The sequence below is a fragment of the Tympanuchus pallidicinctus genome, unplaced genomic scaffold (genome assembly GCF_026119805.1).
Source record: "Tympanuchus pallidicinctus isolate F22 unplaced genomic scaffold, pur_lepc_1.0 scaffold8, whole genome shotgun sequence".
In the NCBI taxonomy this organism is placed as follows: domain Eukaryota; kingdom Metazoa; phylum Chordata; class Aves; order Galliformes; family Phasianidae; genus Tympanuchus; species Tympanuchus pallidicinctus.
Window position 1 is genome coordinate 45295589 of NW_026294802.1, and position 23331 is coordinate 45318919.

The following is a 23331-nucleotide window of genomic DNA, read 5'->3' on the forward strand; positions in this document are numbered from 1 at the left end:
ACTGAAGTGTTATCATCACATTTTAGTGGCATGTTAATGCCATCTGTGTTTATACAAGTGGTTCTTTAAAATATTTTGACCTTTTGGGCCATTTCCTTCTATTTCTCCTTTTTTAGAAGATGTTGCACATTGTTAAGCTAGCAAAAAAGCTAGCAGGAGAGATCACATCTCTTATTTCCCTACAGAATGGGACTGACTGTGCCACGAGCTAACAGTGAGTGCACACTTTCCCCTTCTCACAACCCTGAGCCCTTGCACTCAGTCTCATGAGGATGAGTTTTCAGGGATGAACAGGCAGCAAGAACACTGGCTGATCAAATTTCATGATAATGAAATTTCATGATAATGTTGTGCTATTGCACCTTACTCTGAGCTAGAGACAACTCCTTTATTACTTGTATTTGGAAAGGTGAATTATTAATCTTTCAATACCCAGCATCCAGTTATAGATGTAGCATCAGGGCAAATAAGATGGCTGGTGACCCCAGAGGGCATTCTTGTCTAATGCCATTGTTATAAAGTGTGGCTGTTTTGTGCTACAAGGCTTGGAATTGCTCAGCTGCTGCAGACATCCACCTCTAAATTCTTTACTTTCTAAAGAGGTTTCATTTACCACAGGCAACATAAGGTGGCCATTGCCCTTAATCGTTTTTCCCCAGTGCAGTACAGAGCACTGGATATTTCTGTAGAGATCATTCTTTGATAGAAAGAGCTCACAGCTGCAGGATTGTGACAGCTTTCTACTTTTTCCAGTAATGTAGTCAGCTTTGAGGCTTCCTCTTACACTGTTTAATCATCACTAAATTTCCTAGATCTTGGCAAACACAAACCCTATTGCCAGGATGATTTTTTCATTTTCAAGAGTCTGTATCTTTGCTCACTGACAGTTTCTTTTGCACTCGAAACACTGTCTCTGAGAAGACCTCACAGTCATTCATAACATTTACACTTTCTGAAAGAAATCCCACAATATAAAGTTATATTAATCTCAAAAAGTAAACACACACACACAAAAAAAAAAAAAAAAAAAAAAGAAAGTGAAACTCCAAGGTGGCCATGGCAAGGGATTAGTTTATACTTGCTGTCAGGAATTGTTTTTCACTTGCACATTAACGTTAGAATATTGTTGCAGGTATACAGACAGTGTAGTTCACTCAACAATGTGTTTTCTCTAAGTGAATTTTAAAGCTGATGAGAAAGTACTGGCAAAAGCTCATTTCTGATTTTGCAAACACAATCAGTTCTTGGTTTATGATGAAGCAATCAGTGAATAGAAACTTTGCTATGCAGGTCCTTTGAGCAACCTTAAGAAAATGTATAGTTTAAATTATGAATATTCAACAGTCCATAAAATACCACACTTAAGGATTCATTTAATATATCTGAATTATGAGTAGTTCCAGGAAAGGTGGCTGACTGAAAATGAATCTAAATTTGTCAATTAATTCTCACTGAACTATATGCTAATATTATTACTCGCGGTTTGTATTTTATATCCTTAGTTCTTTCATTCCTATGATCTTAAAACACTTAAGAAATTAAAAAAAAATAGTATTTCATGAAATAAAAAAACCTGGTTGAGAATGAATTCTACAGCAGATGTTGTAAACGCAGTTTAAAAAACTTAAAATAGATCTCTAGGTGGCAATTACCACACAGTACCATGTTGAATAACATGAAAACATATTCCACAGGACACAAACAGCTAAAAGTGTTGAAATACAGCAGAGTTATTGTGTGTAAAGAGACAGTGCCGACTGAAAGAGGCACCTTCAAGGCCCAGAGAGTGAGCTACTACATCTAGAATAGGTCAGAGCAATTTTGACAAGGTCCATTTTTGTTTGACACTAAAAAGCTATTTTGTCAAAATCCAAGTTTTTCTCAGAAATATTCTGAGATGAAGTTGACTAGGAGCGTTTCAAGGGAGACTAAAAAGTTCTAAAGAAAATAGAAACACAAACTCCATTTCCCATATTGCATTTCCCACATTTTTCCTCTATGCTTCTCATTTCAAGGGGGAGAAACTCGATAGAAAGGAAGGAGGTACTTAGCAGAAATGGGACAGTAAGGATTATGCTCTCACAGCCCTCAGTTGAAGCATGGCTGGCGGCCACTGCTGGGTGCTGAATTCTGCACCCTTTTGATTATTCCTATAGGGCCTCATGGTCTTGTACACTGATGACCTCAGCTTTTCTTTTGCCTTTCCCCTCTATGCAACAGATGGACTCTGAGGAGCTGATCCAACAAATTGCAAACAATGGCATCTCCTGTAGTTCAGTGAAATTACTTCAATTTTTTAATTGTGAGCTGTGGCTAATTGTGCTATCTAATAACTGTAATAATTCTTAGCATTTTCACAGAGCTATTCATCTTCAAAGAGTATCGCTAACATTAACTAATTAATTTTCTGGTTTTCCTCTAAGAAAGAAATGCAAGCTGTGATCATGCAGACCACCTAGGTAATTGTAATTTTCTTTGCATTGAAGATTATTTTTAAGACTATTTTTGTTATTTAGGTGTAGTGTAGCAAATGCTAATTTGATCAGATAAGAGTTAAAGCTAAATTGATTAAATGATGGAATTTCTGTTTTAAAAACTTCAAGAGTGGCATGCTAATAATCCTTATTGAAAAGGGCCTCTTTCATCTAAAACTGAACTATTGAGTACTGAAAAATGGTGCAAAAGAACAGGTTTTGATGGAGTCCAGGCACAGAAGGAAAATGAGTGAATCTAAATTTTGTACTATCAGAAAACAACGAAATTAAATATTCAAAGTTGCACTGGAGCTTTTTTGGTTCACGGCACTCTTTTGAGAACATTTTCCACAGTGATTTTCAGCATAGCATTAATTAGAAATTGGTCCTTTTTCTCCAGAAAGAAATACAGAAGCTGCACTTTGCAATAAATAATTTGGTCAAGATGCATAATGCATGATTCACTGTTATACTGACCACAGCTTTCGCAGTTATTGACTGCATCCATTACTCTATTGATTATTACTTCTCACTTAGGGGGCAGCAAGTGGTTAAACTAAGAGAGTTAACTGTGTTTTTACTCCCACTCTAAGATAATAAGAATTAAATAATAAAAGATGTTCAAAATGAGCAGTAGTTCGGGTTCCTTAAATGTCTTTTGTCTCTTCCCTCCAGAGACAAGCACAACGAGGTGAATCTCATCATTATTTGTCTTTTCAAGGGCAAAGCTGTGATAGACAGGGCTTAATGTGTATCTTGGTAGAATTGGATTTGATCCTCAGGGCTGGGCCAGAGGGCTGCTTTGTTAGATTTGTTAGATTTACTCTCTCTCCCACACTCTCTCTCCAGCACAAACAAAATTACCTCTTGGAGGCCTGCATCAGCCCCAGCATCCTGAGACTATCTCCTTTTCTTGATTTCAGTCACATCTAAATCAGTTTAAACTGTCGACACGATTATTTGTGAAGAGACAGGGATTAAGCAGAAGGAAGATTAACACAGTTGTCTGTCTTCTGCAAAATAATATACCTGCTGACAGTAAGGGCATTCTTCAATTTACATAATTTAGCTCGCAAGGAAGACTTTGTTGATGTTATTGGGTTGCTTTTTTGCAATAAGCAGTACAAACTCACCTGCTCCCTCCACTCTTAAAACCTTGACAGCTATCTCTTCAATTTCTGTAAAATTGAGATACATGCCCTCTACTTTTCCTAGGTAGAAGGAGCTTCTGTGGACTTTGAGAAATATGCATTGAAATAGATTATTTAAGAAATACGTATTAAATTCTCCTGGATATGAGATGGACTTCCAGTGCTCCAAAGAAAATATTTATATTCCAGTAGAGTCAGAGGTCTGTGAGCAATTGTTTTGAAATGGATTCACATTCTCCACTTTTTTTTCTTTTATTTGCTGCTAGTAGTAAACAGATTACTTTTACTTCTAATTGGAAAAAAACGTATGGTATTCAATTTTAATATTACTTAAATAATTTGTAACACTAACAAGAATTAGTTGGGTGCTATTTTGTGCTTGACCTTACTGTGACACAGAACAAAGGACTGCAGACAAACAAGAAAAAAAAGGCATCTTAAATGAGAATAAGAATGTTCATTTTTCTCATGCTTCCTATATTTTATCTTTGTTCCATTTTAAAGGATAAAGCTCAGAGCCCTTTCTTCTGCATGTACAGGGCTTTGTAAAAGGAATTTTGATTTCAATTAGGAACTGACTTGTGAGGTAGCATTATGCAAGTTAAAGGAAAGCTCAAACTTTATGCCAGTAAATTGATGAATGTACTGTCACAGCTGCATAAATTGGAAGAGCTGCATATGAAGGACAAAATAAAAATAATTACATTGGAGAAAAAGACAGTAGCTTGCTAAGTGGAACTGCTCTTTTTGGTGCCTTACATTTTTATGTGAAATCTCGCATAAAGGCTGCTATGTGATTGCTGGGTAATGTGCTGTTCTGTTAGAATGAAGGAGCTGATGTAGTTACCTCTAGGAATCTAAGCCCTTGCAAAAACATCTGTTGCACCAGAACTGTGAAAATTTTTCCATTACCAAGTTTCAACTTGCTGCTCCTCACATTGCAGAGAAGTGAATGCACTGGAGCACTCAGAAACTTTCTGTTTTTTTAATCTCTGTATCTCATTGAAATTCTGGTCAATTTTTTTTTTTTTTTTTTTTAACGTGTTATAAGGCATTGTTAATACTAACAATTAAAATACTATTACCAACTAAAAACAGTGGCATTCATAAATGCATTTCTTAATATATTTCCTGAATCAGATCTGAAGGTTATCTAAAACTTTTTCTGAGATTTGAAAAAAATTGATTATTTTTCTCTCTCTCTTTTTTTTTTTTTCTCAGACCTTATTCTTAATGATTTCCTTTGAGTTTCCACTATCTCTCACTTTGAGTGCGCACAATGAGTTTGGAGGGGTCAGAACCAGGTGCCAGTTTCCCAAGAAACTACTACATGTGATGAGCCCAGCATTACTGGATGTGACATCATCTGCTGATGGTGGGAGGTTCCTGGTTTTGCTTTGCTTGTGTGTTCAGCTTTTTCTTTACTTAGTAAAATGTCTTTATTTCAACTCAATAGTGCTTGTGTTATTATCTTCCTGATTTTCCCCTACAGCCCTCTGAGGGAAATGAGTGAGCAGCAGAGTGGTGCTGAGCTACCTGCTGGGTTAACCATAGCAGGAAGTGTGCAGTGGTAATGTTACCACTGATATGTGCCATTATGGAAGACAATCAATGCATTCCAAAACAAGGTGAATGTTCTGCAAATCTTTCCTCTGATTTCACTGATTTGTGCATAAGATCCATACCATATGTGTCTGTTATTCCTTTTTTTTTTTTTTTCATATCAAAGGGATTTGGACAGCTATATGCTTTCTAGTATGTTCTACCAATCGTAACTGTAGTCATGTCTGTAGGTCAGATCTTATTTTTAATTAATTACAATGCTGAATTGCTGAATTGGGTGTCTTTAGAAAGGACAGTCTTAATTTTAACCTTAAAATCCTAAAAGGCTTTCTTCTAACTAAATAAACCAGTCAGAAGAAATAGGGTACCTCTATAAATTGCCCTGACGTTTCACTTATGGGAAAAAATTATCTGAAAATTACCTTCTATTGCCACAGGTACAAGACGAATCAGAAATGCCAAAGAGATGGTAAGGAAGGCTACTGAAGAACTACTCCTGTCTAGTTTAACTCATTTATTAATTCACTTTCACTTTTAGGATTTTCAGAAATAATTGCAAACAACCTCTTGACGGAAAAGAGCTTATAATTACTTTTGAATATATGAAATAATGTCAGGTTTTGTCACCTGGACTATGACATGGAAGGATTTCCTATTGTTTGCTTCCCAAAACATTTGTTCTAGTGTGTGCATGTTTAGAAATGTATAGAATTTTGATTGAGCTTGCAGTATGTAATCTAAAATGTAGAGAGAAAAAATATTTCCTTCTGAACACATTCTGCAAATTAAGCTACTTACAGTATTCCCTGTGGGAGTGAAAAATGGCATGAATACCCAGCATAAAAAAGCTCTGGGGCTAAAAACCAAACCATTCACCTTATTGTGACTTCATATCAATGGGTTAACTGTGATAAACAGTTTATGTATTCATATAATTTTCAGCTACTCAGCATATCTGCTGAGTGAATACATTTGCTGTTGTTTTTTTGGCTCATCAGTAAATCTAGTACAAAATCTGATAGTGCACCAGTTGGACTTATATTGCTGTAACAGATATAGATTATTACTGATGCCAAAAAGACTGATTTTCTGCTTATTTTGTTAGGAGAATGGCTGTGCAAAGCTACACGTTCATATATAAGTACATACAGTTCATTAGGAACCTGTAGAAACAAATTTTTTGTTGAATCTCTAAAAACACAGATCAGTTATTGCTCTATCCTACTGCATCTGTTAGACAATTCATACAGATTCTTTAATTAGTCTCTTCGTGTGTGCTAGGAAATGGGCTTTCCATATTAACCAGGGAAATGTCAACTCAAGGCTACAGGGGCTGGTGCTAATAAGGTTAATGAATAGCTGGCCTGAAAAGCAACAGATGGGCCTAACAGAGTGAGAGCCTTAATGACATTTATAATGCCTAGGGTCAACTGCAGTTTATCTTCATTTTTTTCTCATTTAAAATATTCCAAAGGAATAATAAAGTAAGTTCAAATTTTTCCCTACAGGGAGATGAAATTTTATGCAGCACTGTTTATTGAATATCAATGTGTTTGGTTATAAACAGAGGACTGCTGCACTGTGCTGGATCCGTAGTTGCAGATCTGGATTTGCATTTACAGAGATTTTTTTTCCTTTAGATCAGTTAAAAGAGTACTCTGTATCAGCTGCTGCAGCAGAATGGTTTTGCTCACTGAAAATGGGCTAACACAGAAGGTCAATCTCTGGTCATGTATTGTAGCTGGGTACATGTCTGTTATGCTAAGTTTGAATAGAAGAATTGTAAGGGTAGGGTTTCAATGTCCCACACTGTAGTCTCTCCAAAGATAAGAAAAATCATGCTCATTATGATAGCATGTATCATATAATAGAGTATAGCAGAATTGATATAAATATATAGTAGAATTTATGAACATTTCTAGCTGTAGCAGAAAATGGTTTTGATCAGAATGTATTTGTTGGGTTTAACATTACTTTCCGTGACCTCATTGTCTGTCATCTCAGATACGTTAGTCTTGTCCTAGTAGGAATGTACTGCTTGAAAGGCAATTTATATAGTCCTCTTTGCTCTCTATACACAGTGATGTCAAACCAGCTTTACTGCACACCTAGCCCACATTTAGTCTGTATGATCTGAAATTACACGTCAGTTAAAATAGTAAGATCTAATAATGAGAAATATTTTAAGACTTGTTCTAACGAAATTAATTCTTTGAATGTGATTGGTGAGGGGTCAGAAACTACTGCTTTCTTATTTAGGTTATGTTTCTGTAAGACTATCAAAACTTTTGAATCTAAAGTAGCTTTACGAATGCAACTAATTTTCACACCTTGGAAATGCACAGAAATAGCTAAGAATGTGTTTAGGTTTAAGAATTTATGATACAAGGTAAGGCTTCTTAAAGTACTCAGTCCTGAGTTGATGTTGCTGAGTTAACCAAATGATATGCCTTCAAAGGATCCCCTTTCTGCTTCTCTATTGCTCGCATAAGTCTCTGGTTAAACTCCCCTTCACTTTAATGGGAGCAGAAATACTGTGGACTTTTGGAAATCTCATTTTCTATTGATTTTTAAAATACTATTGGATTATTCATAATGAATACTATTGATTAGACTATGAATTTGTGTAGTCCATTGGTTCCAAAGTATCTGGTGAAATTCATCTCACCTAGTACTAGATGCCTAAAAATACAGTTTCCAAGTCAAGGTCAGATGGTGGATTATTCAAGACAGATCTTCCTACAGAGGTCATCTAGCAAAGAACAAAAAAGCAATTAATTATGCAAGATGTAATGACAGAATTAATTTTCTTACTGATTGTAAAAGAAGGATTTCTGTTTCAATGTTTCTGACATGTTGAGTTGCAGGAATCTGCTTCATAATAATACCTGTATAAACATATGTATGACTTAAAAAATTTTAAGATGTCAGTTTAATTTGCAACTAACTTTTGAAATCTTGCTAATGAATATGATATTCTGCATACAATATAGAGTGCTTTAGTGCCAATGAACTGAAGAGAGATTCATCTATCTCTGAATAATTTACTAATTGTTCTACCATCTCTATAAATTTGGCAAAAGAAAGAAAAATATTACTGAATAATTTATATAATGAATTTCACAGAACTTGTCAAGCAGTTCGTCATGTAAATTCCAGACCAGAAGCATCTAATCTCTTGATCTTTCTACTTCATTGTAGGGAGACCTACATCTGCATATCTATTTGTTCTGTATTGCTTAGTGCTCTACAAATAAGATGATCCTTGTACAGAATTTGCAGGTTGTATAGACAATGCCAAGAGGAGTGGAATTTACCCACTTTTCCCTTGAGCCATAGAACTTATGTACGTTATTAATCAGATGATTTTTACCCTTTTTTTGGTATTTTCTACTGCACAGTGACAATGGGACAGCTACAAGGCTGGGTTAATGGAAAGCAGTTCCATTTGGCTTCTGAAAAGTAGTGTTGCAACATTTCCTAATATATTTTAAGAAGGCATTTTGTTAACAGGTGACATCTTATTTCTCCATACCTGAGTATTACGTTGCTTAACCTCTGAATCACCTGCTAATTTCCTTCATTTAAATTATGTTAAGTTTACACCATGTAGTTCTATTCATTCATGAGGAAGGTCAAGCAGGACATTAGTATCCTATTTCTCAAGTCCTAATTGCTCTCTACCATAGTTTTAGAAGTTTAACGGTAGGATATTTTTCACTTAGTCTCTCCTAGCTCTGCAGAGCAAGAAAAAACAATCTTTTTTTGCTAATGGTAGTCTTTCAGATATTAAGTTTAAAGCAATTTTATTTAAGGAACTCTTTCTTCATTGTTTTAAATGATATAAGATTGATAGATTGTAAGTTTCAGAGTGGCTTTCAAATGTTTAACTCCAGACAGTCACTGTACAAACAGGAGAAAAGCAAAAATAAGCCATTTACTGGAAAAGAATTTAACTATACTATGCTATAACTATATAATGCTGTATATGGATATAACATTGTTTAAAAAGCAAAGCTAATTTTGCCTTTTTTACCTTCCTGAGAGAACAGATCATAATATACTTTTCACTGTAATGGATGTAAAATATATCATACCTTTATGATTAGTTGGAAGTCTGCCTGCATCAATATAATATAAGAATGATTGCTGTTTGATCTTTTGTACATCTTATGTAGTTCAAATCTTGCTGGTATTTAGAATTAGGGAATGATTGTATTTGCATTTCCATATAGAAAAATCTAATTCTTTTGCAATCTGATAGATGGCACTGTTGGACTGCTGATAAAACATCTTGAGACTGAATCTTATGTTACTATACACAGAAAGATATTTCTACTTGCTAAAGTGCTGTTGTTTTAGACAGCTTGATAGAAATACACTTATTTTAGTCTGTATATGTTCAGCAGTGGGAGTCAATGTACCAGTCTGGCAGCTGGGCTGTATTTTTCTCCCTTTTATTTGTTCCTGGGGGTCACATTAAGGCTCACTAAGAGTATATGAACATATAGGTGCTCCTTACTTATTACCGTTCTTTTAGATCAGGTGAGAGAGAATTTTGATTCTTTCTTCTTTTATCATAAGATGGAACATTCCATTTTGTGTTTTACACTTCTTTTGTATTCCATTTATCCCTTTCTTTGAGGTCTTAAGAAGTATGACAACCTCCTGTGAGATTGCCCGTACTTACAGATGAATTGGCTATGATCATCTGAAGCAAATTAAAGGCTAACTTGTCTAGCTCTTGCTGTAGCTTAAGATCAGACAAATCCAAAAGAGCTGTTGGAACTAGTCCAGGTAAATCCATTGGATTTTGTTAGGACTAAAACTTAATGCAGCTTTTTTTATAAATACTAGAATGAGAATTTTCTTGATCTGCCATCTAACATACGACTTGGAGCATAACCAAACAAATGATGCCAAGCAATGAACAACAGTGAGTGACTCATTTATCCTTGAATATATAACAGTGTTGTTGAGTAAAAAGTACATTAAAGAGTAATTTTTACACACAAGTGGGATTCTGTTATAGAAAAATCTGCATACCTGTTGTGAATTCTTGATTGTTGCAGCAAAAAACAAAGCTAGTCTGAGACTTGTTGAACATCTGTTTTGCAATATTAATTTTGTCTGGGCTGTGTCATTTATTCCCACTCTTCTCAGCATTTCAGTGAATTAGGTTCACTTTAGAAAACTTCTATGAGCATCTATATGTACAGCATTATGGAATATTTTCTCCATTTTTTTCTGTTTTGTAACTGACTATAATAGTGGGATTTCCGTGATTTGAAATCACAAGGAATGTACATAAACTCACTAAATGCACTCATTAACCTTAGAAGAGTTACCTTTGGAGGTAACAGACTAAGGAAGTGGAGATACTATAGTTGCACAGCTTGAAATGTGTCAGGTGCTGCTAAATTCCCCCTTATGATAATGGGCCAATGATCTGAAAGTGATTGTAGTGATTCAGGTATTTGGGAACTGTAGGGACAGATCATCCTTACTGTAAGGAAAAAATGAGACAACAGCACAAAATGGGAACATTCCATGAAAATTTCCTCTTGGGAAATGTTTCTCCATTTTATTCCTTAAAAAACAAAATTCTGCTGGAGAGTAGTTACAGGCACTGCCTCTAAAAACACCGAAAGCTGTCGGGGGGCCAGGGCACCTCTGTGATGATCCTTTGCCTTCTCTTTTTTTCTGTCTGGTAAACATCTTTTGTTCTCTATCAGAAGATTATCGGCAGAACTATCTTGCTTGGTGATGATAACTGGCTCCAAGATCCTGGGTCTCAATTGGGTTTAGAAAGATATTAAAGTGTAAATGGGAAGCAAATGCTGTTATTTTCATGTAAGATAAGTAATGAGATTCTAGAAGTCTCACTTTGCCTTGAGGCTACCTCCTGGCCTGCCCACTTGATTTTTGATTCCATACACATTCTTGTGTATATACAGTTCTCTTCATAGGACGTGGAGGATTAAGACTGATATTCTTTTGCCGAGGCTTTTATATTTCCGGTCTGTATGTCCTATTACATAGAGTTCCTGCGGGAATTAACTAAATCTTGATTATTTTAATAGACATTAGAGATTAAAGATAATTACTCGTCAGGTACAGGAATAAATCATGAGAACTGCATGTGCTCAGGTCTTAGCAGAGTCCAGTTTGTTTGCACTGAGTCAAGACACACAGAGAAGTAATTTTTTCTTCAGCTGAAAGTATCTGTGCAAAAAATCATACCTGTCGTTCATGTTTAATTAGCCTTTATGATTTTGTGGTTGAATAAAGTAAGCTACTGTAAAAATGACCAAATGAAAAAAAAATAATAATAATTAAAAAATCAATTTATCATGGAGAGTTTGAATCTTTGATTGAATGGAAAATAATTTTGATGATGACTTTACTCCTTTGGTTTCAGGGCACATTTTTCGCTTGAAAACTTTTGTTCAGTACTAATAAGCAATTATTAAGGGAACATAAGCAACTGTTGCTCTGAATGTAATACCTCCTATATTATTATGGTGGCACATGTCATCAGAGGCAGATGCTGGTGGTATGGCAGTGGAGGATGAACCTTCCTGCCAACGTTATATAACACGTTGCTGTCTGACAGATGGCAATGGAGGGGCAGTCTGACAAAATGGTGTTTGACATGGAAGTGTTCTGAAGCAAAGGCGTGTAATAGAATTCTTCCATGAGGAAAAAATGTTACCCATTGACATTATCAATGCTTGCTGAATGTGTATGGAGGCCAAACTGTGTATGTGAGCACAGTGATGTGAAGGTGATGTGTTTTGGCAGTGGCTATGGTGGCAGCATGTAATCTCCACTGGCACAGATTTTAACAAGTACAGCATGCAGGCTCTTGTTCATCACTGGCGAAAATTCGTAGCTTAATTCGTGACTTAATGGTGACTCAAAAGTGTCTTTTGAACAATTTATGGCTATATATACTTTATAGCATACAGTTGACTGCAGTACCCAGATCTTGGTAGGCAAAGCATATGCAATAGATACTTCTCACCTGACTGTGTGCTAGTTGACCATTTGTGCCATTTGCAACTTACTGATGTCTCAACTGCTTCCATAACCAGATGCTTAATGTTCAGGGAAAAGGTACTTGTAGACATTTTTTTTCAAAATCTATTCATTTAAGTGTAATAAAGCAGGTTCTAGGAGTAATTGGGGGCTACTTCACTGCCTGTAAGAATTCATCAAGGCAGTTTTTTTGCCTAATGATCCAGCTGTGGTTATAAATTACAGGACCACTGTAGATTGCACACGTTTTCTTTCAGTGAAAGAAAAAGAAATGGTGCCTTAGAAAGAAAAATAATTATCTGCTATTTTAAATAAGGTTTAAAAAAGTTTAATAACAGTAAAGATGTGAATCGTAATTACTTTCATTGATATCTCTTCTTATTATCTCAAAAACACTTGATCATTTCCCTGAAAGCAGACAAGAGACTAAGATGTCTTTGTCCTCTATTTCTGAAGTGGAAAGGTGAACTTTCCAGCAGCTCATGTCAGAAATTCAGATGATTTACAGGAGACTGGGAAAAGTGTTTCAGTGAAAGAAATCCTGTTTAGAACTGTACTGAAGTAATCATGCATACTTTTCTTTAAATAAATGAAACAAAACAAAGAGTATAGTGCTGACACAATAACTACATCCTGCTACACACTGTGTTTAGGGAAAGAAGAAACTTTTAGCAAAAATGGGGAGTCAGATGAAGATCCTTTAAGATTGCTTTGATAGTAATTCATCTTAATTAATGACTTAACCTTAATTTTAATTAATCTTAATTTATTTGGAAAAAAAAAAGAATGAAAATCATTAGCAGAAATAATATATGTCTTTGCAGGGCTTGAAGTTTGGAGTGAAAACAGTTATTGAATCTAGACTGAATCACACACAGAATCACACATCTGTGTGTTTTAAAGTGTCTTTTCACACTGCAGGTCCAGTGGACTATTTTTAGAAAGAAAAGAAACATGCACTTCAAAGTCAGTCAGGAACAAAACCTGATGCTTGAGGAAAGCTAGGAAATGGGCTTCTCCAGGGGAGAGAACCTCTGAGCACCAACATAGGTGCCCGTGCACATCTTTACACTTTTGATTCTCTTGTATCCTGTTGTCCCTCATGGGAAGGGAAGCCAGCATATGAACTGACAGGAAGGAGGGATATGTTCCAACTGCTCTAATGGTATAATGACAGTAAGAAAGATGTGCTTGTGTTCTAATCTTGACACAGCTTTGGAGAGTTTGTGGTGGGGCAGCTTTGTTCCATTAATGATGGAGGGTGCCTGTTCTGCTGGCTCGCATCTCAGACTTTTTAGGAAGAAGAGATGGAGGAAGAATTGTGTTCATAACTGAAAAATAAAAATTGGCCCTTCAGCTGGAAGAAAGGAACAGGGCGATTTGTTGTGGAAGCTAAGAAGATGGTGTGGTATCAAAATGGACTGGAGGAAGAAGAGAAAATGCTTTTTTTTCTTCCACTTGAGCAGTTACTCTTTCATACTTTTCAGAGCAAGTGTTGCCTATGTCTTGATGAAAGGTACAGGCAGATGTAGGTCTTCTGACTGAAAATGCGTATCTCCTATATTAGCAGCTGTATCATTTGGCTTTGTTGGATATCAACTATTAGATTTGTTGACTGCTAAGAAAACAGAAAAAAAGAAGAAAAAAAAAAAGACTGTAGCTTACAGCTTTCTTGCTGTTTTAGAACAGATCTGCATATCTACAGAGATCTTGCTAGTTACTTGCAGGCTGCTTTTATTAGTATCACGTGTCCCTGTAATGGCCATACGTATCCTGAACAAGTTTACACAGTTGAATATCATGTATATATAATCCTGCTATTTTCATTTTGAGGGTTTTGTCATTGTTTAATAGCACAAATTAAGGCTTCAGCCAGGACAGAAGTTGTAACAGCTCTAACCCATCAGTTACAAGCAGTATGCTCTCAGCCATTTGCTCCTGCACATTCTATAAATCACACACAGGAACAACAGAGCCTTTAATACTACAAGTAAGCTGTTATAGGGATAAATGATTGTCACTAAGATTGTTTAACTGGATGTACAGTCTAACCTTGCCACCTGTGTTTATCCAGTTTATTATAGCAAAGTTAGATTTTGATTAGAAGATTTCTGCTTATGTTACGCCTGTTTGAATAACAATACCCCAATAGAAAGGGTTCTTGAAAATTGTATGTTAACATTTTTTAGAAGGGATAGTCTTCATGGAAATATTTCTCTTTTTTTGTATTGGTTTGATATAATAGGGTCAGTCATTTTATATTAAAAAAAAAGTTATGGTTAGTTAATAATTCTGCTCACTGTCTAGGTCAAATAAACCTTACTTTATCATTAAAAACAGGATTTAATAACTCTTAGGAAAAAAAAATACAAAAATCATAAATAATTTTCTGAATGGGTGATTTTTCTCCCTGTGAAGAAAGGAAGAAATATCAGACAGACAAATGTTGCAAGACTTTTTTCTGCCAATAAATAGCCCAGCTATCTCACTGTAATTAGCAACATGGCATATATTTTAATAAGTAGTGTACAGAGAAAAAAAATCTATTGTGTAATGTCTCACATCAGGATTCAAAACTTGCAAGAATGCATTTGCTGGACTCTAACACTTTAAACCCTGTCATTTTTTCCTTTATAAGCTATTTATGATTAAACAAACAAACAAACAAAAACAACCCACATCTGTACAATCAGATGTGTTCAAAAAACATGACTGAAACTCTTACAAACATTTGCTTAATTTCTTATCAAGCTGTTTTTTTTTTTTATAATCCTGTTGAATCCTAGGGAATTTTTAATAGGAGGAAGTGCCTCTGCAGCAGTCCAGGCTCCTGCCCTCGGTAAGTCATCTGATCCTAGTTATATAGTAAAATATTTATTCCTTTCCAAAGTTTTGCCAATTCAGGCTCTATTTTGGTATAAATAGTGATGTTTCTGTTAGTGAAGAATTATTATGACACCTGTAAAACCTGAAAGTCAGTAATTTCTCATAGGATGATGGATTGATGCTTGATCCTCTTTTCTTTTTACTGAAATAGAAGGCATGATTTCTCCCTGCATGTACACACATACATACACTTACTTCTATGCTACATCTCCTTTCAGAATGAGAAGAATACAAAATTAAATCAAAGCTTTCAGGAGTTACTTACAAATTGAATTAAAGAATTCAGGGTGAAAGTTTGAGAAGTGGGAGGGTTTTGAGATAAGGTGAACAGAATAGCCTGGTGAAAATGATGGAGCTAATGTTAGTCTTGAATCATAGAATGGTTTAGGTTGGAAGGATCCTTAATGATCCTCTAGTTCCAACTCCCCTCTGATGTGGGCAGGCTTCCAGCAACCTAGATCAGGTTACCCAAGGCTCCATTCAAACTGACCTTGAACTCCTCCAGGGAGGGGATATCCACGAGCCATCTGGGCAACCTTTTCCAGTGTCTCACTATTCTCTGAGTGAAAAACTTCCTCCTAATATCTAATATAAATCTTCTCTTTTAATTTGAAACCCTTCCCCCTTGTCATATCACTTTGCCTGTGAAGATATACTTTGGACTGAAAGATGATGATAAGGATGTGGATATCTAGGCTTAAAAGAGGCCTGTAGGACATGACAAGTCAGGGTAAGATTACAGAAGTGGAAGTGTTGGTGTCTCTGGAGAGCAAGAAACTCAATCATAGACTAGCTTAAACTAAAGTAAACTATGGAGGTTACCTAGTCCTAGTCCTACTTACCTAGTCTCATGCTAGGGCAGATATTGGGTCAAGTTGCTCAGGGCTTCCTTGATCAGGAAGCATTGAATATGGACACTTGTAATCTGGACCTGTTGTGAGGCAAAGATATGAATTTTCATGGAATCTCTTCTCCAATGTGAGGGAAGGTCATTCTTCCCTCACTCTTCAGGAACCCAACAGATGAACACTGCTATGCTCCTAGCCTTTTGTTATTTCTTTTCATAGAAGAAAGGAATACCCTTGATGCCATAATAGTTTTGCTACAGGAAATAAAAGAAAAAAATCCCTACCCCCAAAATGATATATTAGACCTTTCTAGGAACATTTCTGGTCTTTGCAAGAAAAAGTATAAGACTTCTAAAGGGAAATATATTGAAATAAAAGGTCTGCCTTTCATGTTTTTGAAAACAGATGAAGTAGAGGTGATGAGTAGAGGCTGAAATACCCGTCAGGAGACTGAACTACATTAAAGACCCTCAGAACATACAAAATAGCAGCAGACAGCAAAAGAATCATAGCAAAGCTGAGGGATACACAATGCAAGCAATTTACTGATTATCCTGGAAAGATAAAAAAAAGACCTGCCGTTTGTTAAAGTCCACTGTGTATCAATATTGGAGAAAAAAAAATTAAAAAACACTCTGCCTCTTTTTCTTTTTTGTTTATGCACATCCCTATCATTTTTGCTTAAGAAGTTTGTTGCACCAGACAATTTACTACATATTTTCTGTATACAGAATGATACGAATTAAGATTACTCAAACTTGCTATTCTAAGAAAAGGAGGCTTTTAAAGTTCTGCTTTGATTGAGCTCCTCTGTTTGGAGTCTCTTTAACTCCCTCATTTTTAATTTAAGGGGAAGCATGCTACTTCTAGGATAACTAGAGTTACGGATGCACCTATGTTTTTATTCACTTAAATAACAAAACTAAACAAAAACAGATGTTCAGGAAAGTTGCTGATTGGCTTTTGATATTAATACATATCTCCAGTCATGCTTATCTCCACAAATTCCGGCACTGATGAGAAATCTTTTGGAATGTAGGTCTCTGTCTCATGGGTGAACAAGGATATCAGCATCTAGTAAGTGTTCAAAGAGTGAATATTTCACTTTTCTGTGCTCAAAGCAGAAAAACACAGTAAAAAAAGATAAACATACTTGCATGAGTACACATTGCAAGCATTTTTTTGGTCTTGGATACCATTTGCTCTTTTTAAGTGTCATTTTTAGGAAACTGTCTAGTCCAACCCCTTGGGGCTGATCTTACACTCAGACATCATATTCCTTTTTGTTTAACCTGATTGATAGTCTGTGTAAATCAGGCAGTCTCATATCTCTACTTATTCTAATTGAGCCTCCTGAATGCTATCCAGATAAAGGCTCCATGTTTTAGGGTCAGTGGGCTGTTTTCTGCTCTGTTGGGGCAAGAAAGCATTTTGTGAAAGCATGTCAGTCATTTGTGATTCATCCTCTGAAAGACACTGTGAATGTTTGTGAGCTAGCTGTCACATTGAAAATGGAATCCCAGTTCCAGATTATCACAGTCTATGCAATTGCATTAAATGCTATCTGATTATTTTTTTTTGCCTGAGTCTCCACCTGCAATTATCTCCTTACTGTACCTCCCAAGTACATAATCTTGAGGCAAGAACTGAGGGAATGAAGTCCTGCCTGCTGTAGAAGAATAGTGGGCACATCACTTACACGATTTCCCTAGAATAGGTATCTGAAATGTTATTGTTTCATTTTTTCTTAAGTGATTGTCTTTTGTAATTTGAAAACATTATTTTATTGATTTATTTTTTTACACTTGTGAAAAATCCAACTCAGTTAAGTACTACTTTGAAGTACATTTTGGGTGTGTGTACCTCTGCTGATAGGCAATGTAGTCCTTAATGTAGCAACAGGTTTTATTAAGTTCAAATTATACCATTTAAATGGTGTCCCTTTTTTCATGTTTGTGCTGAATATGAAAGTAAAGGAACTGTTCTCATTCCTTTATTTCTTACTTAGCATATTGATTCAACTCTTACTGTATAAAGGAGCAAATATTTTATGATAAACCAGAAGTAAATTTCTGATAAAGTGTTTGTGTCATGTAATCCTTCTTTAGCAAGCTGCAGTTTTCTGTAGGATTAAGGAGGATTCGGATATCTTTACTTCCTTATCTGCTCATTCACAATTACTGGTTAGAGAACAAACTGTATTTTATCTTTTCTGTCACATTATGCATTGTTAAACAGAGATATGTTTTGTAAGCCATGGATGGTATTTGAATCGAAGCACAAACCATATTTATATTCCCATATAACACAAGGCCTTATAAGATCCTGGGGGATCTTATTCTACATAAAATCTCCTTAATAATTAAATGCCAATCATTTAGCAATGAGTAAAAATAATTTTGTCTTGTAGGCAATAGTGCGAACCTATCAGATTGAATAATGTCATGGTAGCAACAAAATGCTTAGATATTTAATCTGCATTAGGTAAAAAGAAATTAAGCAACTCAGTCTCACAGTATAAACATATGTGCTTTTTGATTATTTTGGGAAGGTTATATTTTTTTTATACATTCCATCGTTTTAGGATGCTGAGAATAAAGAACAAACTCAGGGAACATACCAGGGCTGCTTCAAAAGTAATGCTTTCTATTTTATTATGTTAACCTATAATGTCAGCATTGGATGTTGGTGATGTGGCAGCAGAAGTTGAAGATTCATGCCAATATTCCATTAACATTTTGTTACTCTGCAACAGATGCCAACGGAGTGGCAGTCTGACCAAACGGCATCTGACATGAAGCAAAAGTGTGTCACTGAATTACTCTGTGTGGAAAAAATGGCATCCACTGACATTTATCTATGCTTGTTTATGGAGACCAAACAGTGGATCCACCAAATCCACCACAGTGAAGTGGTGGGTGGTGTGTTTCAGCAGTGGCTAAAAGTGATGTGGAAGACAAGACACATTCAGGACAGCCATGAAATGAAGAACATTTCAGTCAACTCATCTGTGTAAATCGGTGGGTTATGACCAGGCAACTGTGTATGGAGCTGAATATTAGCCTCAATGCGTTGGGTATTGCCAATATGAAGAGTATGAAGTATGTTGATGTCACAGTTTTTTTTTGTGTGTGTTTTTAGTGTGTGATTTGGTTTGTATTGAAGCAGCACTAGTCTTGTTTTGACTTCTGAAGCAAACATACTGTGGGTGGGATTCAGTCTACCTAAATCCTGCCAAAATATGATAACCAGCAACTATAAATGCTTTTAAGTTTAGGCAGCTCTCCAGTTTACAATTCTGGCTCAGTAAGAATCGAACTCAACAAACGTTAGTCATCTGTGTATGCTTCTAAGTGTTTCTTCAAGGAGTTGCGAGGGTTTCTCTTTTTGCATGAGCTCTGTTGTCAAGCAAATTTAGAAGAATCCAACCCCAGTTATCAAGAAAGGGCACTGTGCATCCCTAAGTGTAAATTACTTGTTTAGAATACCAAAAATAGTCAGTCTGACCTTCCGTCAGCTCTTACTGGGTTAATATCTGACAGTCTTTGGGTTGGGAGCTTTGTATTGGATAGATTTGGTGGTCTGGCTTATGGACTAGGAGCTAGTTCTGTACAGTCTGTGAATTAACTAGTATTGATTGCAGTGCTTCCAGAAATGGGGAAAAGAAGTAGTGACAAGAATACTCGCTGTTTGGAAAGGGCACATGAGCCTCCACTTTTTGTGATCTGTTCTACATGTAAGCATTTTGGCACTCACTACTGTAATCTTAGAGATGACAAAAGATCCTTTCCTATTTATTTCTAACATTTGTTTATAGATTTGGTGCCTATAAATTGTTTAAGTCCCTTTCTGAGCAGCAGCAGATGCTGCTGCTGCTGTGACAGCATATTCCCGAAATTCACTACATACTGTGTAAAAAATGTTCTTTTATCTATTTGAAATTGATCTCCTGCTATTTTTATCAAACAATCCTGCTCTTGTGCTTAGAAACTTAGTGAATTCAGTTCGAAATTTGTCTTAGCCATTGCCAGCTTGAGTTTTGTGAACTTTAATCATATCTCTTATCCCTCTCCTCTCCAGATTGAGGCTTTTTCAGTTTCTCCATTTAAGCTGCTTTATTGCCTTTATCATTTCACCCAATTTCTAACATTGCTATGTCCTTTTTGACATGCAAAGACCAGAACAACAGTTCAGGATATGGGCACTTCCCTGTTTTAAATGACAATAAAATGATGTTTCTGTCTTTCTTTCAATATTATTCTTGATATCTTTTCGGATTTTCTGTCTGCCATTGCATACAGAGCTAGTGACTTCAAGGAACAGTTGATGAACTCAGCTCCTCTTTGTGGATTTGCATCTATCACTTTTGAGGGAAGCACTGCGTAGGTGTGGTTTAGATTGCTTTTCCCTGGATGTTGTACCTTTTATTTGTCAACAGCGAAGATCACCTGCTGTTACTGTTTCCCACTCACTTTTGTCATTTCCTTCTGCAGTGCCTTGTTACTGCCATCTGACAAAAGGGAGCTTAATGGTAGCATCTGCAGACATTTTCTTAAACCCTGCCTCAAGGAGAATGCAATTCTGTTCTGTGGTTATACTGTGCTAAATGGGGAATCAGTTTCTTGGCTGGACTACAGGTACAGATTTAATAATAATAAGTTTTAAGAAGACGTCATGAGACGTGAAAGTATGACCATAATTCTCAGACTATGATCTCTCTTGTTCTCTTACAGCACTATCTTAAGGTGTTTGTATTTCAGTTTATTGGCTTGACTGTACCTAATGTAAATGTGCCAACTCTATTTTAGAGCTAGCTTACCTAGGGACAGACAGTACTTTAGTCATGCTAACTGGGGCTTTCTATGCTCAGCTGGCACCATATATGTGTCTTTCATAGCTATTGCAGCTGAATTCTGCAGTTCTTGATACTATCTAGAGCAAAGCTAGCTAGAATAAGTCTAGGCAAAGCTGCAAAAGGGACAGAGTTACCAAAGATACAAAATCTGAGTTCACAATAAAGTATTTTCACCTGTCTTTGTCCCTGTGAAGACTATTTTCATTCTTCAATTGCATCTCAGTACAGCTTTGTGTATCAAAATATACTTGATATGTAATTGATAACACTAAAAGCAATGACTGCAGTGCATATAATGCATATAAACTGACATAATGTGCTGCATGGGGCATTACTGTGCAAGAATATCCGTCAGTAACAGTGACATAAAGCAAATAGTCTAACTTTGCCTTAGATAAAAATTACTCTAAAAATATAAAGGAAATGTTCCTGTAATAAAAGTTTTGATAGCTTTACCAACACTTCACATTTAGATACTACAACAGATACATTTTAAAAAGAACTAATGTTTTTCTATTAAACCATCATGACTCCCCACATCTTTTCATAATTTAATAGTTTGCAAACAGAATACTAAAGACAACTGTGAATCATTGCTAATTCTGTTAACTGGATGATTATAATGACAAGAACATCTGCAAACAACTGTTGCTAGTATTATTGCTGTGCCTGGAAGCTCTGCTATGGTTAAGGATCTGACAGTGTTTCCATTATTAAATCTCATTTTAATCCTCACTGGGTTTAAATCTGGCATTGATATTTTCAGTCCAGATGACAGGTTTTGGACAACATTTTGAATTAGCTGCATTTTAGTTACAGGAATGTGGGAGAGCCAGTAATACTTTGTCAGAAGCATTTTAAACTCTGTAAGATTTTTAACACCCTGAAATTGTTCACATCATAAATTTATTATGATTGCTATTTATTCTTGATTATTCTAGACGACATGAAAATGTTTAAGTGATGTGATCATTTGAAATAGCAAAATATGGGTAGCATGTGGACACAGATTCTGCAGATGCTTACACTTGTACTTAGCTTAGTAAACATGATTAGTATCCCCAAAGTCAGGTACGACATTCAAGTGCAGAAAATTAAATGAATATACATGTATTTTTTGAAGTGGCCTATAAATTGACTTTGTTGTAGTCTCACTGGAAGCCATACTGTTTGCTAAGATGGAATTGTAGTTGAGGTTGATGGCACACATTGATTAACTTCCATATGATCCTAATTTCATTATTTAGATATGCAAACTTACTTACTTTCATAGCCATGCACATAGGATGCAGAATTTTACTAGCTGTTTGTCACTCAGGAAGATGGAATGGAAGTGACACATGAGAGACACTACATGATGGTCCCTCTGGGATTTCATGTATAAATCCCAACAGAAGGGCTCAAGGAAGGTTCAGTGGTGGTAAACATACACCGGAGCTACACATAATCCACATACTTCCAAAACTTAAAACACTGCAAACACTGAAATAAATACTTTTCTAATTAGTAATTATTAGAGGTAGTCGGAAAAAGTGTCTTGCATTCTTGATATTCCAGCTGATAACTGTAGCATTAAAATGCACAAAAGCGCAGAAATTTCTTTAAAGGAAAATGTTGCCAAACATTTTGTAAACTATCTCACTGAGGAGGCTGATGTATTATCAAAACATGGGATGTATTTAAATATACATTTATGAAATGCAATTATCTTTGAGTATCTCCGTTTGTGAAAAGTGATCTTGCTGAGAAGAGATTAAGTTTATGACACTGGATATGTCCTACAAAAAGCCAGTGGTGAAGCCAGTATACAGGCTATATACAGAAAAATTAAAAATTAAAATCCTTTTTTGTAATTTGGAGAAAACAGGCCAACAACAATCTCTTAAGTTTCACTAAGTATAATTGTGCAAATGTAAGTCATCTCTATAAAAGACCACATTTTCAGAGATCCTTAGGACATCAGACAAAAAAAGATTGCAAAGGAGAAAAGGTGAATAATTTTTCCTTTTCCCATGCCTTTTCTTAATTGTTTTCAACTAAACTGTCACATTCTGATACAAGTTTTGTCCTTATAAGTGACTTTTCTAACCCTAGTATAAATGTATGAATTATACTGTGAAGGACAGGAGATATGCATCTCTGAGCAGTTTAAACTTGTGTGCAATTCTGCTATGAATTATTTGAAAAGGCAGGATTAGGCAGGATTCAAATGGAGGACAGCTTGAATTCTTTTCAAATGAAAGTCAAGTATATCTGAAATATATAGAATATATTTGAAAGCTACTTTTCTAGTCTGATCGACACAGTGACTTTATTCACAAGGGAGTGAGAAAATGGTTAATATGTAGATTCAACTTGCTGATTAATTGTTGCTGTAGATGCATTATTCAGACAAATATGACCCTCTCCCTTTTTTACATATAAGCATCTACTAATGTTTTCTCATGATGGGACTGTAAGTAATCTCTCTGCTTGCTGATATCATCTAATCCTGGTTTTCTTCAATCCTACTA